We start from the raw sequence: 20371 nt of genomic DNA on the forward strand, positions 1-20371 counted from the left end.
CGCGAATTACTCTTCTAAAAGGAAAGTACTTCCTCGCCAAGGCGTTTATTTCCGCCCTACACCACTATATAAACCCCAGAAACCCTCATGACAAAAGGTATGCACAACTATCCCAACTCTGGCACTCTAGGGTTGTTTAAGACTCTAACTTGACCTTTGGAGGGTTTTTGGCCGGCACCACACCAGTGCTCTCTTTTAGGTCACTTTGTTTTCTCTTTGCGGGTGTTGACTCGAGTTGGAGAGTGCTTGCAACTTACTGGTGATTTTTTCGGCCTCATCAAACATCTTCTAGAAAACTTGTCATTTTCTAGAGAACATTTTTGGGAAAACTATCTTATTTTCTAGTGTTTGATAATTTCCTAGAAAATGAACTTGAGAACATTTTTTGATGTTTGGCATCTACAAATGTTTTTATAACATTTCTTATATAATATGAAATTTATGTAAACCCAACTAATGTAATCAATATAAATAAATAAATAACCAAGCATGAATTTGGTTATCAAACTAAAATTTTAATTCTAAATAGACATACTTCTCATAATTCAAAATAACCATAAACCCCATTTCAAATAGTTCAAAATGCCATATAAGCTAAATAGTTGAACCTGCAAGATAATCTAGTACAAATAGTTTGAAAAATACCAAAATGCCAATTTGTCCAAATAGACACCTCCAAATTCTAACAAAATACACCTACATAATCAAAATTGGCTTAAATAGTTGTCAAAGAAGTTTTGCAGCCATTGTTTATGGAGTTTGTCATTTTTCAACATGAATGACCAAGTTTGTTTTTCATCCCCATTCAAATTGTTAAATGCAAACACAAGCATAGTTTCCTCAAACTTGTCCATCTTCATAACTTCTTCATAAATATTTTGGAAGAGAGGAATGAAAAAATATATAAGAAACCGATTATCTAATATACAAGAACACCAATTACACATAAGACTTGAGTAAGTATGGGTAATCATACCAAAAAGAACTTGAAGTTTGAAGTGATCAGTTTTAGTTCTTTAAATTATATCATGAAACTAAAAACTAACAATATAGATCTTTGATAATGATAATTCTTTGAAGGTTCTCATTGTTAAACCATACGTGTGAAATTAATGGTGTAGCCCTAGTATAGATTTTTTGGTCAAATATGATATTTTACAACTAATGTAACGAGGGTTAATGTATAAGCATTACTTACACTTATTAAATATATGGGCAATTTAGTAATCTGTAATTATGAAATGAATAGAGGTTAAATGTCAGACACATGGGAAACTGGCATGGGGATGCATATATATTCTTAACATGTATTTATGGTTGATTGAATCAACATTTTTGGAGGCTAGCCTATTTTCTATATTGTGGACAGAAGCATCTGAAATAGTATAATATAGTGTAAGAAATAGGAGTACCCACAATATACTTCTTCTCACTATGTATACCAGGTCGAAAATTGGAAATGGACTTGTTACCATTGATTTGGTTTTTACGTAGGTATACATATTACTTCATTACACATACTTCAGATAGAAGGAAATTTATCGGAGATGGGAAGCCGAAAGCGTGACAAAGAGATTGTTTTCCATTTTTTTTTTTGGCAAACAAATTATAGAAAATAAGTCTTATTTTTATTAGAGTTTTCCATTGACTAAAGATAGTTTTCCGTCGATCAATTTTTTATATGCTATCAAATATTGGAAAATGTGAAAAACTATATTTACAGAAGGTCTTCCGATAAAACAAACAGAGCACAAATCATAAGTGAAAAGTTGTTATTGATTCTAATTTGAATACATGACTTAAATTACATTTTTGTCCACCTGTAACAATCAATAACAACTTGCCACGTAAAATTTGTTGTGAAAGTATTGTGAAACTGTTGTAGACATAGCATTTCTCTTGAAGTTCAGAGTCATGGAGCACAATTTTTCTAGACCTACGTGAGCAGGTAGTCCATAGTCTTGTAGCAAACTTTTTCTATCGGTTTTTTTTTTTTTCACATTAATGAAAATTAATTTGACAAGAAGGAACAATAAGTCCAAGGACACACAAATTTCACACCAAATTCAACCGTCCAACTATTGTGTTAAGTTATGATTGGTACATAATAAGTTGAGTGTAAGTGGTAGACCATGTGAAAATGACATTACTCAAATTATAAGTTGACAACACAGAATGATGTGAAATTTGGTGTGAATTGAAAAATGAAAGGTACTCACTACCTGTGAGAGCAAGAGCTTAGCTTGGGAGCAACCTTAATTATGTGCTTATCAAGTGTTTCCTCATAAACCCCTTTTTCTGGCTTTATTTTTTCCTACAAAAGGAAGCAACCTTTCTTCTTTTTCTTTTTTTTCTTTTTTCTTCCAAAATCTTTGGTTGTAAGTTTTACGGCATTTAAACCTCCTGTGGCAAAAGTTGTTTCTGTAGGAAAACTATAGATGGCATTTTAAAATTAGGATATATTACAATTTCCTGTCTCCCAAATTAATATAAGGTTTATTTCATTTTGGTCTTACAATTTTAATAAGTTCGAATTTTGTCCCTCAGAAATTTAAAGTGTAACAATTTAGTCCCTTATCTATTTTTCCATTTATATGACTAAATGAATGTTGAGGCTGCCAATTTTACTGGAAAATAAATAAATAAATTTGATGGCGTATCCCATATTTAGGGGACCGAAATCAAATTGACCTCTTAGTTTAAGGACAAAAAATGCAAGCAAGAAATGTACAGAAAATAGACATACATATAAAGTTGATTCTCTCTTGAAATTTAAAATACTGACTTAGAATTTTTTTAGATTAAGGAACCAAAATCGAAAATGTTGGGAAATTTAGACCCCGGTTGATAGAATTAACAAGTTTTAAACCCAAGTTGTTAATTAGATTTATTATGCATAAAATTTGTTAAAACAAACAAATATTAATATCATGTCAAATATAAGTGCAGCGGAAAAATAAATAAGACCAGATATGATAACTTAGGAAAACCAATGAAACCAACCAACTTCACAGTAAAAAACCTGGGGAGAAACCTTCCCGAAAAGCAATTCACTATAGTAAAGTGAAGTTTTAGATCTAGTACAAAATATTTGTCCCTAAACTCTACAATCCCCATAGATAAACTCACAGTAGAAACCTTCTATCGCTTTAGAACCTCTGAACTCTTCAATATATGAATGCCACCCTTTGATGCACGGATCCCAGTACGTGACTCACTCACCAACATGAGAAAGAAGAATGTTGGCTGCAAAGTTCTTCACTTCATCAACAATGAAGATCAAGAAGTACTTGGTTACAAAACCCTAAGGTGCAAAGACGCAGTGGCTTCTATCAGAGAGAATAAGGCTTCGATCACCTTTTGCATATGTTCTCCTTATATTCTCTTATGTGACGACCTCTAAAATAAGCCTTATATATGTCTAGGGTTATGAGAAAAGAAACCCGACACAAATACATAAATATGGGCTGAAAATCATATCTGGAAAACTGAATTCCCGTAACCTCGATAGATACATCGATCAATCGAGAAGCTGTCAAGCTTCATTCATTAAATCTCGATAGATAGTAATCTGTCGAGCAGCTGTCCGCAGGTGTCCAGCTATCTGTCCAGCTTTAGTGCACACATTCTCTTCACTTGTTTCTTGGTCCAATCTTCATGGCTTTAGTACTAGACTTGAACAACATGTTCTTTGAAGTATTAAACACATTCTAGATCTAACCAAATACAAGTAAAGTGCGTTTTGTCAAAGGATTAGTCAACTACATAAAATATGTCCTTAACAAAACAGACTCCATATTTAAGGGAAGAAAAAAAAAAGATTTATCCTTAAAAATAAAATCTAATATATGTTTACTTTTGTGGGTTTGGGTTATTATTGATGAAGGATATTGGTTGATTAATCTATTGCTGCTTCCTTGGATTGGCTCATCTCTTTAACTGTTTGACCTGATTTAATAATTACTTGTTAACATCTTTTACGTTTGCTTCAGGTGACACATGCAGAGTTCAAGAAAGCCAAGGAAAAAGTGATGTACAAAAAGAAAGAAGGGGTGCCAGAAGGGCTCTATATGTAGAAGGTGGCCAATTCCACTGATCGGAAAATACATGTGCATCTTCTTTGTTGTTTTGAGCTTTTGATCTCAAATTAAGTTGATGTGAAATATTTTGTTGAACAGTAGAATGCCAACACCTTTTTTTGGACATCGCTAGTATTGAATGTAGGCACTGCCATGGGTTGACTAAGAAATTTTAATTTGATGAGTTCTCTAATCGAGATAGGAACCCTTATTTTAGGAATCGCATGTTTTAGGTTAAATTATGACCCAAAGTAGGATGTATTGTAGTTTTTGGATACGACAAGCAAGATAGGTAATTACATGTTGGGCTCAGTGTGCCCAACAAAGTTAATAAAAAAGCATGAGGCAATGCCTAGCCCACACCGACACGAGGCCTAAGGCTCTTAGATTCACAACAAAACAACTAAATATAGGGCAATGCTCTAGATCCTCTACAAGTATAGAGCAGTGCCAAGGGACTATGTTTTCTTCTCCATGACTGATTTGAAGTGTGTGCTATGTCAAAATAACCTTACTGTTAAAACTGTGAGTTTTTGTTTGACATATAGTGTTTCTAGTTGCAACCAATGTGGTATGTATTAGTCTATTTAGGCCAAGTGGATCATATTTGGCTCTTCGTTTGCACCAAGTGATAGAGCTACAGTCTCGCCCAACATGTAGTATGTGAGTGGGTTTTGTCAGGGACTCAGGGCCCTCAATTTCAAGCATTTTTCCCCCCTCTATAAATCCTTTGGTTATATGGGATCAAGTTATAATTTGTTGTTTCAAGTAAAATCTAAATATGCATTTCTTAAAATTCTAATATTGAAACATGAAATTATTTAAGTTCCCTTTAATCATTCAAATCATTAAAAGCCCTCAAATTCCAAAACTAAACTATGAAAATTTAGAAAAGTTAAAAATATATAATGAAAGATTTCTTACCTTTGGGAATTGGGATGCTTTGATGATGTTGGTTCTTGAAATTTTTGGTTTGGGTATATTTATAACTCCAAAGGAGTTTGATTTTAGAATGAACTAACCTTATATATATATATATATATATATATAGAGAGAGAGAGAGAGAGAGAGAGAGAGAGAGAGAGAGAGAGAGAGAGAGAGAGGGTTGTCTACAAGTTTATAATTCACCCATTTACTTCAATTAAACTCACTAATTAAATTTCTATCCCTATATAATAATAATAATAATAATAATAATAATAATAATAATAATAATAATAATAATAATAAAAAATAAATAAATAAATAAATAAAGCTTTTTAATGAAATGTAGTAAATTTAAAGGGTAATCCTACGGAATTTTTAAAAAATCAATAATAGATATTTTTAATTTTGAATAATAGATTGGGGTCCTTTTTGATAAATGAATGATTTGAAATACATTGATAAACAATGTTTGGTTGTGTTTCTTTTGTTTACACACAAACAACAAGTTTTTTTTTTTTTTTGAATGCTAATTGGAATGGAATTTTTGTTACATAAACACTCTATAATGGAATATTGCACATTTTTAAGTGAAATGTTTTCTTATGGTTTGTTGTGTGTATGATTGGTTTAGCCTTTTTATTACCTCCGTATTATTTAAAATTTTAAAAGAAAATGTATAAATTTTTTAAAAAGTTATTATGTGTGTGTGTGTGTGTGTGTGTGTGTGTGTGTGTGTGTATGGAAAGCATTTATGAAAGAGATATCCAGCAATGTCCCTTTTTTTCGAATACATTGAGAACTATTTTGAATGGCACAAACAGTCTTGTGCTATTACCAAAACTAGTTGGACCAAGGAAGACAATAAGGAAGTTGTCTGGTTCAGTCACCCACCCCTAGATGACTCAAGGTTTAGATCCCCAATAGATCTACACCAACCCATTAGGTAGTCACCTATCCTTCTTAGAGATAGACCTGCATCCTAGTGTAGTACGTCCAGACCTTCGGCACCATTTGCAAAGTCTAGAAGAGATTTAGGTTTAGAACTCCAGGGAGTCAAGACCAGATCTCAGGTATGCTATATATATATATATATATATATATATATATATATATATATATATATATCAGACAATGTACAATTTCAAAAGAAACTATAATTTTTCATAAACTTACTTTTAAAGCAAAATAAATCAATAAAATTAAATCATATAAGGCAAACACTAAAAAGCAACAAACACACAGGAGATCCAACATGAAATCAGAGAATACTACTCTTTAGCATTTAGTGTAATATATCAGAGATACAATTTAGGTTTGCCTAATATTATATAACGTATATGTTTTCTTTTCAAGTCTATCATTTTTTTTTTTAATGTGATGATATTGGTGGGACATATATATGATTATAAAGCTCTGTGTTCCTAGCTAGGACAAAGCACCTTAAGATTGGTTTTTATTTTGTTAAGTAAAGGATTGCCAATGGTTGCATTGTATATGCAATGTATCCCACAAAAGACTGGTTAGCCCATATTTTCATCAAGGTGCTTCCTTTTGCCAAATTCTAGATGATCAAATTCAACCTAAACCTTATTTCAAATTATACTTAGTTATTGAGAAAAAAAAAAACAAACAAAAACAAACAAACAAACAAACAAATTGTGCGCGAATTATTGCAAGCGAATTGTATACATATTTGCATGTATTGAGAACATTTTGTGTAATTATATGTGTCATTCCTTAATACAGTTGGTATTTATGCCATTCTTTATAAAGTTGCTATAAATAGATAGTTCCACACCCATCGTATGTGGGGATGATAGAGTGAAATTTTTTTTAGTCATTCTTTGCCTATTGATACTAAAGGTGTGTTTGGATACTGCTTATTTTGTTGAAATTGAAAAATTATTGTTGAAAGTATTGTAGATAAAGGTAAAAATTAGTTGAAATAGTACAGTGGGGCTCATAAATAGTGCCAAAAAGTGCAGTGTGGCCTATGAATAGTGGCAAAAATAAGCTGTATAGTGAAATAATTTTAATTTTTAATTCTAACCCAAACGCACACTAAGAGTATAAGTTTTCTTATGCATAAGATCCCAAATACCTTTTTCATACAACATTTTAGAATGTTTAAGTAAATCGTCTTTATACCATGTATTAAAAGCCAAATATATTAACTTCAAATACTAATAATTTGGGATAGTTTTAACTGATTTTGGTTTCCCAAGTAACACCATTTGTAGGTACCTTACAGAATCAGAGGACATACCAAACCAATGTCACATAATCACATCTCGAAAAAAGAAAAAAAAAAAGAAAAAGAAAAAGAAAAGAAAACTTAAGCAATAACATAGATTTTAATATTAGACAACCCTGCTTATGTTTCCAAGTAGTGCCAATTTGATTTTGTTAACCTTGGTCACAACGTCCTTGATGTTTGGTCTTTCATCTAGTGATTCTTCAGAACATTTTATGCCTAATTCTAAGATAGATAAAAGAACAGTTTGCGTAAAATTTACATCTCTTCCATCTTCAATCCTGAGTAAACCATCATCCATGACTTCTATTCTATCTGGAAGTGATGCAATCCATTGCCTGATAGCTAGTTCTCCAACAAACATTTCATTAGTGGGTTTTTTTCTTGTGATGATCTCCAACAATATTATTCCATAGCTATAAATGTCACCTTTGGTTGACACTCTCCCTTTTGAGCCATACTCTGCCAAGCTCACATTCGTCAAGATGTCGATAAGTTAGTGGTCCACATGCTTGCCAATAGGAGAGAGAATAAGTTTATAAAAATAGCCATTCACACATTCATGCAAGTTTTTTATTTTAAATCTTGTTTATTGTATCCATCCATTATCAATATATTGATGTAAATATGTAGATTTGATTTATTGAAAAAAAAATTACGATATGATCAAGATGTGTCCATTTGCTATTATCTTTATTCTAATAAAAATAAAATACATTTGATATTATGTTCTTAGGGTTTACCTTTGTTATAGGAGAATATATGTATATATATTATTTTCTGCTTCAATTACACAAGATAAATTTGAACACATTTACATCTCCAAGGGAGGTGGTTTGGTGGTAGGAATCCAAATGATCCATCACACATGAGAGTTTTGGAATTGTGGGTTCGACTAGTGGCAAGTCTCATTTGTTTCTAGGTGGTTTCATGCTATAATACAATACTGGGTTTAAGTGGTGTAAAAATAGCAATCATACTTGCAAGCTTTTTTATTTTTTTATTTTAATTTTTTAATTCTATAAAATATAATCACAACTTCGAGTACCTACCTATCCATTTGCATCTTCATTTCCAATAAATATAGGAATACAATATTTTTCACAATTTTTATTTTAAGTATTGACATCACCAGATCTACCATGACCAATATATTCTTTAGTGTCAATGGCTATAAAGTTGGCTCTAATTAATATGTAGCGAAAGGCAAGCCGAACATTATCGTAGTTCTATTAACAAGTCCAATATTGAAACTCACACTAAATTATTTTATTGAACAAATTCATGTTTGATTAGTGAGCATGGCTCATATAACAAATGGCCTTAATACAAATTATTTATTTGCTTTCTTAAAATAATAATTTTGTAGAATAAATTAACACCAGTAACCCTTAGATTAGAGAGACTAACAAGTAATTAATTAATTATCCATTGAACCACTCACACTATAATTTAAAGTGTATGTTCATATGTATCTAATGCAATTACAAAACTAAGCTATGAGCTACCAAACAAATTGTTAATATTTAAGATTGTATCTATTAAAGCTATGTACAAAATTAGCATAGTAATTAAATATATAGACAAAGGTGAATTCATGTACCTGGTGCGATGTAGCCAAGTGTACCGAGAGTTTTGGTTTGCGTTGTGTCCTTGTTTAGGGCTAAACTTTTTGCAATGCCAAAGCCACTAACATGTGCAACCATGTCCTCATCCAAAAGAATATTGGAAGGCTTCAAATCACAATGCACCACAGATTCTGATTGACCATTGTGGAGATCTTTCATCGCTAAGGCAACATCAACCATGATGCTTACTCTTTGGACAAGATTCAAGCAGTTGTTATGAGAGTATAAGCACTTTTCAAGGCTACAATTTGACATGTATTGAAGCACCAAAGCTCTAAACTCAAGGTTGGAGCATGTACTAATGACTTTAACAAGATTCCTATGTCGGATTGCCCTTAACACCTTGCATTCAGCATCAAAACTTTTGAAAGCGCCCTCCACTGTAGGCAATGTGATAGGCAAACCTGGAATATGCATGTTACATTATGGATGTCTTCTTCGCATTATGACCAGTGCTGCAAAGATTATAATTGATGCAATGATAGGAACAATGTATTTGAGCAAAACTCGTTTCACCCTTGATTCAAGAGAAGTTGGACTTGTACAAGGTGGAACTTCAAAAATTGGATTCCCACAAAGTGCTTCGTTACCTAAAAATGATTCTGCGGTGAAGTTTGCAAAAGGTCCGGTGGATGGAATCTCTCCCGATAGCTTATTGAAGGACAAATTCAAATACTTGAGATATGGAAGTGTCTCAAGAGATTTTAGACTAGCACCGGAGAGAATATTGTTTGAGAGACCTAGCTGATCCATTCCCCTCAATTGTCCAAAAGATTGTGAAATGTTTCCTTGGAATAAGTTCTTTGACATGTTTAGATAACTTAGGCTCTCAAAAGCACTAATGATACTGGGAATATGTAACACCCCGTAATTTTATTACTTATTTAATTCTTATACATAAATTAAAAAGGAGGCCCACAATTAGATGGATTCAATTGATTTGGGCCTAAGATATTAAAAATAATATGAAGCCCAAGTATGGTGGCATAAGTAAATATATGGGCTTTGATAAGCTTAAAAGGGGGGGGGGGGGGAACCCTAGCCTTTATCTGAGTTATACGTGTAAATATATATATATAGGAGACCCCTTCTCTTTTAGCGGCACCAATCAATCTTCTTGTTTTTAGTCTTCTCTGCGGCTATGTGTGGGAGAATCAGGTCAGCCCTCCTCAGTACTTGGATTCTTTTATTTATGTGATACCTAGCAAGTGTCTATATAGCTTAAGGGCTATTGACATCTCACACACCTAGGATAGAGAATGTTTTTGTATGTTAGTCTATGTGCTGCACAGATTACAGGTGGTTAGGCGTGGACTTAGGAAATTAGTTTGTCACCATGCTAATGAGAAAATGCTGCTTGGGGTTTACTATATGATTGCACTATCTATCTAAGTTCACAATCTGTCATTCATGCACTTGCAAATGTTCAAAAACTTGTCTAAATCCTAGTCTAGCGGCATCAAGGGAATACTAGGCAATTGGATTGATAAATTAAGGTATATATTAGGTTGATCACATGTCCATCTTCCTGCCATATTAAAGTTTCATGCATAGCTAGGATTATATTAATGGAAAAAAGCTGCATTATGTTCTTAACTACCTACCTCTGCACCTAGTGACACTAATTATCATCTCTAAGCCACTGCTGTATGCAGCAACTTTATAAGCCCAAATATCTGATTATGTAGCAATATTTTGTAAGCCAAAATCTGATTAGGTAGAGCCAAAAAGATATGATTATGCAGTAGTAATTGTAAGCCCAAAATCTGACATGGCTGAAGAGTATTTCAAGGAAACAAAACACCTATGTAGGCTTTAATGTTGATAGATTAAACTATTTAAATGTGAAAACATATTGTTAAGTGGGAAAATTTTGTATTGATGGACCTATTTTTGGTGTTGCTAGGTCCTAATTTTACTGATTTATTGTGACTCAAGGGTGGTTGATTTCTTTTATTTTTGCAACTAAGAGGTAAGTGGTGTTTACTAATTTTGGGAGTTTTCTCAAACAGTGTTGATTATTAAACTATTTTATATCAAAGAAATATGTTGTTACTCTATATATATAAATGGATATTTTATAATTGCTTGATGTGCACATTAATTATTCGTTTTATGAAAAACTTGTGGGACAACCTAAATTTATTTAAATTTGTATGTGTGAATATATCCTTATATTTTTTGGAATTATGAATGGATTATTTTTGTGAGCATCTTGAATATGTTTTGAAAACCTATGGCAAGTCGTGATTAAAATCTCAATATTGTATTAGTCCTTAGCAAGAGACAATCATATTGCGGCTAGTCCTTAGCAAGGGACGGTCCTAGAAAAGGGGACAATGTACATTTGATAGCTCCTTAGCAAGGGAGTATACTATTGAGGATCCAAAAAGAAAGCTCCTTAGCAAGGGAGTGAACTTTTAGGTTCCAAAAAAGTCATCCTTAAGACAGATGAAATGAATGTTCCAATCCCATAAAAGGGGACAACATAACCCTGTCAACGGGGCGTAAACGTTGACCACGAGCAAAACTTAGGAAATTGTGTTTGTGATAGTATTTTGTTTTAGGTTCCAAAGGAGTCATCCTTAAGAAAGATGAAAATGAGGTTCCAATCCCATAAAAGGGGACAGCACAACCCTGTCAACGGGGCGTAAACATTGACCACGAGCAAAGCCTAGGAAATTGTGTTTGTGATGGTATTTATATATATATATATATACACACACACACACACACACACACACTATGATGGCTCACAATATAAAGATTATTATTATTTTTTATATGAAATATTTGATGATATAATATTGGTGAGGTACAAGTTATGAATTTGTTATAAGAATTTTTTTTTTTTTTGAAAGGTTGTTCCCACGCCCCCAATGTTAGTGAATTCCACTTATTGAGTTATCTCACCCCCCTTTATTTCCCCTTACAGATATATTATAGGGATTATTGGAGTAGAGATTCCTGGAAGTCAACAGTTACGAATTATTTTGTGGGACTGAAGATTTTTTTATTATTTTTATGGTATTAAACATTGTACTAGAGAATTATTTTGAGGATGTTTTATTTTTGGTGGATTAGAGCTCTAAAATTTGTGGTGAGATTTTAGGTTACTGGTTTATTTTATTTAATGTTTTTATGAATTTTTCAGATTAAATAGACTTTTATTGCTTATGATTTCGGGGCGTTACAAAATAATTCCAGTAATTTAGTTATAGGATAAGTCCATGACTATAATAGTGCACAATTTTGTCATGCTCGGAGACAAACTTCTGCTAAGGAAATTCGATGATAAATCCAAAAATAATAGGTTTTGAAGACTCCACAAATTCAATGGGATTGATGATGTCAATGCCTTATAGCTCATGTTGAATTTTTGCAAAACACAAAGGTTTCCAATGCAATTCGGGATGGATCTTGAGAGGCTGTTAATGGAGAGCGACAATTCTCCCGAGTTCTTTAATTGACAAAGTTGTTATGAAATGGATCCTTCAATCAAGTTCTCCTCAAGAAACAAACTTTGCAAATTCTCCAATCCCCTGAATGTGGACGGTATGTTTCCAGTCAAACTGTTACCTGACAAATTGAGTGAGTACAAGTTTTTCAAGGAAGCAATTCCCATTGGAATTTGACCCTTTATTTGGTTTTCACTTGCATCAAAGACTTCAAGGGAAAGTGAAAAATTTCCAATGGCATCCGAAATTGTAATATTCAAACGATTGAAGGATAAATATAGCTCCTCCAAAAATCTGCAATTAGTTAAAGATAAAAGGAAACTATGCTCTTGATGTCCAGGCTCCGCTGTTAGCTGATTTCTAGCTAGACCAAGCCATTTTAGATTTTTTAAGTTCCCAAGATTTCTGGGTATATATCCAGAGAAAAAGTTCCCATTAAAATTTACCACGAAGAGGCTGGAAATATTTGAAAGATATGATGGGATATGACCACTAATTTTGTTCGCATCAAGTTCTAGAATTTCAAGATTAGGGCAAGAGATCCAAGTATCTAATGGAAGATTTCCAAACAAGGAATTTCCAGCCAAGCTGAGTATTTGTAGAGAGGTAATGTTGAAAATATTTTGAGGTATTGTCCCAGTGAGATCATTCAACTGAAATCCCAAAATTTTCAGATTTTGGAGATGCCATAAATCACTTGGAATGCCACCTTTCACGTTGTTGTCTTCGATGCCAAACTCTTGTCACATCGACAAGTTGCTTATGATAGGAGGTATATTTCCAATTAAGTTGTTAGTTCCAAGAGCTAGAAATTCAATCTTTTCTAAACTCCCAAAACCTCTTGGAATACTTCCATCAAACTTATTGGATGACAGAGATAATTCAAAAAGCTCTGTACAGTTATTAAACTGTGAGGTGAGCTTACCGCTGAATTCATTTCTGGAAATATACAATCCTTGAAGATTAGGACACTGGTTGCAAAGATTCATTGGAAGGGTTCCTAAGAAGTGATTGTGTGAAAGAGTAAGAACAGTTAGAAAAGAGAAGTTAAAGACGACAAGAGGAAATGGACCAATAAGGCTATTTAATTCTGTTAACATGTATAGTGTTGTGAGCTATAGGCCCAACTAGATTACTTGTATAGCACACATTCTTGTACTACACTTTTACTTGTACAGCACTCCTATGCCTCATATATAAAGGCACACATATATCTTCTTTAGTTGAGAAATATAATACAATTATTCAGTATTTCTAACATGGTATCAGAGCCATTGCTCTAACTTTCTTGTGTCTTGCAGTCTTGTCTTTGTTGGTATTTTCCGCAACCTCGACTTCTTTGATCAGTAAACCTTCTCCGTGCCCTCTCTTGACTACTCCACCGCCGTCAGAGGTGTCGAAGGTTGAATCCTCACCGTCAGAAGCTCGATCACCACCACCAAGATCACTGCCTCCATCAAATCTTCCACATAGGACCTCCGATTATGACATAAGACATATCATCATGTAGCTTTTCAATCACTCTACATAACATTGTCGGAAACATCCTCATCTGACCATCGACACACCGCCATGTGTCGGTCAAAGTTTCGATGAAATCTTCCACGCGCTTCACACACCACTAGGGTTGCTTCGATCTAGTTACCGCCGCCACCATCAAATCTAGTTCACACCCCACTAGGGTTGCTTCATCTTTCTTCGATCTACATTTTCGGAAAAGAATCAGCTTCATCGAATATCTCACGCGCCCTATGCGCCGCCAGTATAGACTGCACTGTTTTCACGCGCTTCACGCCTGTTCTGCTGCCTCACGCGCCACACGCGCCAAACATCTCTACCATGTCAGCCCTAGCTGACGTCAGTGTCTTGTCATCTGCTGATGTCATCTGTTGACCGTTGACCAGATTGTGTTGGCTGTTGACCTTCAGGGCTAACTTTGACAAGAGTTGATCGTTGACTTTTTGCCAGAGTTGACTTTTTGCAGTCCAGGCACTCCTTACCTAGTTTTTTGCGTAGATTTCATTTTTGTAGTCCATTTTGTATATTTTGCTTCTAAATGAAAAATAAGGATAGGTCTTCTTCTTGTTGCAATAATCGTCGCCAACAATCCAGAAAATGTTTTTGCAATTTTTGTAAATATTTTTGCCACAATATTGAGACTTGCTATCATTGCAACAAATCAATTGTTTCAATTTCTGCTGCTGCTACTATTGCTAACACTAAGAATGTCTAACCAATGGCTCCCGTCTCTGCACAGTCTAAGTCTTCAGGACGCACTTTCACCATGTCCATAGATGACCTTAAAAACATTATTGCCAATATCATTCATATGGTTGGTAATGCATCTTATTTCTCTTCTCTCTCAGCTTTATCTAGTATGTCTCCTTCCTCTTGGCTTATGGATTCTGCTTGTTTCAATCAAATGACACCTCACTCGTCCATATTTTTTGAACTTAAACCTGCACCACACCCTCATAATATTCGCACAGCAAATGGTTCCACAATGTTTGGTCATAATATAGGTTCTATTTCAACCTCCAACCTCTCAGTTCCTAGGGTCTTTAATATTCTTGACCTTTCTTACAATTTGTTTTCTATGGGCCAATTAGCTGAGTTAGGTTATCGCATTATATTTGATTATTCTGGGTGTATTGTGCAGGATCCAAGGACGGGATAGGAGCTTGGGACTGGTCCTAGAGTTAGGCGTATGTTTCCCGTGACAACCTTTGTCTTCCGCTTGTTGCTCTTGTTTCTGTTGCAGCAACTGCTGTAGTTTCTTCTATTCCTTCCTTTGCACTTTGGCATGCTCAACTTGGTCACGCATATTCTTCTCAGGTACAACAATTAGCTTCTAGAATTCTGTTAGGTTCAGTGTCTACAAAAAATTTTAATTGTATTTCATGTCAGTTAGGAAAACAGCCAGCTTTGCTTTTCAATACTAGTAAATCAATACCCACTAATATCTTTGACCTTATTCATTCTGATATTTGGGGGCCTTCTTCTGTCTCTAGTATTGGTGGATCTCCCGCAATGTTGTCTTTTGGGAACATCGTCTCTTTGTCGAGCTCTCCCATTTCCGTACTTCTCTATCTTCCTCCTCTGTCTTAAATCTATTTCCAGATGAGGCACATATTCCTTCTGTAGTTGCTCCTGACCCTCTTGTAGCTGCTCCTGATCCTCTTGTAGCTGCTCCTGATCCTCTTGTAGCTGCTCTTGATTCTCTTGTAGACTTCTCTGTCCAACCACCAGATATCCTCCATCCCTTTGCTAGTTCCCCCTTTAATGAACAGGTGGAAGATGAACAGGTCGAAAACGAGCTATCCAACCTTGAGCTTGGGTCCCCTGCTCCGGCTCTGCCTAAAGATCTTGCACAAGACATTCCACGTTGTCACTCAACTCGGGTAAGATCCATTCCTACACATTTACTTGATTATCATTGTTATACTGCCCTTGCTACACTGCACAAGCCTCACACCTATCATGAGGCTTCCACTGACCCTTTATGGTAGATTGCAATGAAAGAGAAACTTGATGCATTATCTAAAAACCATACTTGGGACTTGGTCACTCTCCCCCCTGGGAAATTTATGGTTGGTTGTAAATGGATCTACAAGATTAAGACTCGCTCTGATGGGTCCATTACGCGCTACAAAGCTCATCTTGTTGCCAAAGGTTTTACACAAGAGTATGGGATTGATTATGAAGAGACCTTTGCTCCAGTTGCTCGTATCTCATCTGTTCGTGCCCTCTTAGCTGTTGCCGCTGCCAATAAATGGGACCTTTTCCAGATGGATGTCAAAAATGCATTCCTTAATGGGGATTTAGGTGAAGAAGTTTATATGCAACCTCCTCCTAGTCTCTCTATTGAATCAAACAAGGTTTGTCACCTTCGACGTGCCCTTTATAGCCTTAAACAAGCTCCATGAGCTTGGTTTGCCAAATTCAGTTTTAACATCTCTCACTTGGGTTACATGGCCAGTCATTATGATTCTGTCTTATTTCTTCGTTGCACTGACAAAGGCACTATTTTACTTCTCTTGTATGTGGATACTATGATCATAACTAGTGATGACCTTAGTAGCATTCAATAACTCAAATATTTTCTCAGTCAGTAGTTTGAGATGAAAGATCTTGGACATCTCAGCTACTTCTTGGGTCTTGAAATCACTTATTCTACAGATGGACTTTACATTACTCAAGCCAAATATGCCTTTGAACTCTTGTCTCAAGTTGGACTCACTGATAGTAAGACTATTGACACTTCAGTTGAGCTTAATGCGCATCTGACTCTCTCAAGGGGGAAACCATTGTCTAATCCCTCTCTTTACAGTCGCTTAGTTGGCAGCCTAGTTTATATCACTGTTACTCGTCTAGACATTTCTTATGTTGTTCACCAGGTGAGCCAGTATCTGTCTGCTCCACGATCGACTCACTATGCTGCTGTTCTGCACATTCTTTGGTACCATATAACACTCTCTCCTAGGGTCTTTTCTACTCTGCTCAGTCACCTCTTATTCTCTGTGCATTTTTTTATGCTGATTGGGCAGGAGATCCCACTGATCGCAGGTCCACCACTAGTTATTACTTTCTTCTTGGTTCTTCTTTGATTTCTTGGCAAAGTAAGAAACAAACTCATATGGCCCGCTCCAATACTGAAGCAGAATATCGTACCCTTGCTGATACCATATCTGAGCTCCTTTGGCTACGGTGGCTTCTCAAAGACTTAGGTGTGTCTACATCCTCTGCTACTCCTCTTTATTGTGACAAAAAGAGTGTCATTCATATTGCTCACAATGATGTCTTCCATGAACAAACTAAACACATTGAGATCGATTGTCATTTTATCCATTATCATCTTGTTCATGGTGCTCTCAAGCTAATCTTAGTCTCCTCTATAGATTAACTTGCAAATATCTTCACCAAGTCACATCTTAACGGACACCTTCATACTTTGGTTGACAATCTCAAGTTGGTCTCACATCCACCTTAAGTTTGAGGGGGGCTGTTAACATGTATAGTGTTGTGGGCTTTAGGCCCAACTAGATTACTTGTATAACACACATTCTTGTAATACACTTTTACTTGTACTGCACTCCTATGCCTCATATATAAAGGCACACATGTATATTCTTTAGTTGAGAAATACAATACAATTATTCAGTATTTCTAACAACGACATATTGCTAAGGGACAATGGAACTGTACCACTTAGACTGTTTCTTGCGAGATATAAATCTCGAAGTTTGGGTAACATGCCCAATTCTTTAGGTATGCCACCTCTAAAATTGTTGTAACGAAGATATAAATATTCAAGCTTTCGGCAATTATGTATAGTTGGAGGGATACTACCTGTTAAATATTAGCATTGATACACTATGTTGAATATGCTAGTATGGATGCGGAAGCGAAAGCATAAAGTGTAGAACACAATAACACACGAGAGTTACATGATTCAGCCTAACGGCCTACATCCATGGAGGAAACCCTAAATGGCTACATCAATAATATATTAAAGTGTAGTACAAATCATGTGTTACAATGAACCATAATATGTGTATATATAGTAGACTAAACCCTAGACTAATAGACTTCTAGTACAAGTAAGAGACTTAGCTTGCACACAAAGTAAAATTAGGCTTAGGCTTATGCTAATAGGCTAATATATCTCCAACACTACCTTCCAATAAGTTATTTGACAAGTGAAGTTTCCTCAAGCAGTGTAGATGGCCAATCTCATATGGAAAAAAACCACTGAAGCTGTTGTTTTTAAGATCAAGTGAGACTAGGAAGGAGAGGTTGGCAATATGAGGAGAAATGGTGCCATGGAGACCTACGTAGGAAGGGTTCAAGGCTGTGACTCTTTGTCTGCGTCGGTTGCAAGAGACCCCAAACCACTCACAGAAGTTTGTTGTTGTGGACCAGTTACCACCAGCAAAGACAGTATTGTTTGGACCAATAGCGATTTGAGACTTGAAGGTAATGACAGCTAATTGATTGGTAAAGTTGTTGGAAGATTGGGGCAACTGAAGTATGCATGGCTGCATTAGCAGAAAAGCCAACAGGAGGAAAATGTATGGCATTTCCATTAGCGTAATGTGTGTGCACAAGAGAGACAGAGAAGGCCCTTTGGAATAGGATAGTCTTGTCGTTTCACTGGTATAGCTTATTAATACAAAATCATTTCAGATGTATCATCATATTCATGATGGGTATGCAACATGGTTATTCGACCCTATGTGTGAACATAATATAAATTTTTTCCACTTTACCAGAAGCGGCATGTCCCAAAATTCTAGTCTCGTCAATGTAGACGAAGAAAACAGAGGGATAAACACGAGAAATCTCTGGAACATGACATTGGATAGATTATAAAGGTTGTAAGATTTTTTATTTTTGAGTTTAGTGTCATAATTTTTTTTATTTTTGAGTTGTGTCATAATTTTTTATTTATTCATCTTTTCTAATGTCATAAATTTTAGAAACTCGCCAATCAAAGAATTTCCAATGGTGAAAAATTAGCAATTTAGGATGGACATTTGAGACTAAAAAATTTATAAGTAAATAAAAATTGAAGCAAAAATATGTTGATATATATATATATGAGGCTCTTTTTTTTTTTTTTTTGAGTTAAGTGTCATAATTTTTTATTTATTCATCTCTTCTAATGTCATAAATTTTAGAAACTTGCCAATCTAAGAATTTCCAATGGTGAAAAATTAGCAATTTAGGATGGACATTTGACACTAAAAAATTTGTAAGTAAATAAAAATTGAAGCAAATAATATTCATAGAGACTCAAACAATAAAAATTGACTAATAAACTTGTTTTTCACGGGAATCTCCCCCTACTTGACTCTCTTATTTCCATGTCTTTCATGGACAAACCAATTCCTATAAGATAAAGTAAATAATTACATTATTTTAGTTGAAATTCTATTGTTCACAGTTATAAAATTACAAAATGAATGCAAAAGAAAACGAAAAAAAAAACTATTTGACACATGTGCCTTTACTAATAAAATGGATAAATACAGCAAAAAATAACTTCTAATGAAAATTAAAAGGATAAAAAAAAATGGTGTCATCCCTTGATCATTTTTCATTGTCTGACTTTTGATCCAATTTGATACTTAGTTCCTTAGTTTTGCCCCCCATTAAATCAGATGTACAACAACGGTAACTGCTCCAATAACCTTAAATTTGTATCATTCGACCCTATGTGTGAACATAATATAAATTTTTTCCACTTTACCAGAAGCGGCATGTCCCAAAATTCTAGTCCCCGTCAATGTAGGCGAAGAAAACAGAGGGATAAACATGAGAAATCTATGGAACATGACATGGGATAAATTATAATGGTTGTAAGATTTTTTTTTTTTCTCGCTGAAGTTAGGCTCATCTCAATTAGAATCCATTTTTCTATTTTTAATTGGTAAATTTACAAACGCACTTAAGTAAGTGCCCTTTGGACTGTAAATTGATTGACAATCTCACTTGGAAGTTGGAATTCAATACCCTATCATGATCACGAAAAAAGATGGCCAAGTAATTATGAAAGTGAGATGATCACACGGAAGAATTAAAGGTAGCATATATATTATATACATGGAAATGGAATCTCAGAGCTTGACTAATTCAAGTAGTATGATTTGAATCCAAAGTCGTGGAATTAAGTGTTTTTTTTTTTTTACAAGGGAGTTAGCTTCAAGGTATTTTAAAGCTCTGTCAGAATGAGAATTTGTAAACTAAAATCAAATACATATTTACTTTCCCAGAATGTTATATCCTCTCAATTAAGTACAACTGAACATTCAAAAGAGCAGTGAAATTCAAGAAAAAATTACAATGCATGAGGACTAATCTCACGACTGTATGCATAAGCAAGTTGGTTGCTTATGCTGAGGAAGAAGCTAGTAGAGATCAAATTTGGGGAGCCCTAACTCGTGGATTTGGGAGTTTCCCTATCTGAAAATTAGGATTTTTTGGCGGGTTAATTTGGGGTTTTATAACGCAGAATGAAAATAT

At 34.6% G+C, this 20371-nt stretch overlaps 1 pseudogene; it reads right to left on the reverse strand.

The window, feature by feature from the left end:
• Positions 1-7366: 7366 nt before the first annotated feature.
• Positions 7367-18435, reverse strand: LOC142642916 (uncharacterized; annotated as a pseudogene).
• Between the last annotated feature and the right edge of the window lie 1936 nt (positions 18436-20371).

This window comes from Castanea sativa, chromosome 1, assembly GCF_040712315.1.
Source record: "Castanea sativa cultivar Marrone di Chiusa Pesio chromosome 1, ASM4071231v1".
NCBI classification, from domain to species: domain Eukaryota; kingdom Viridiplantae; phylum Streptophyta; class Magnoliopsida; order Fagales; family Fagaceae; genus Castanea; species Castanea sativa.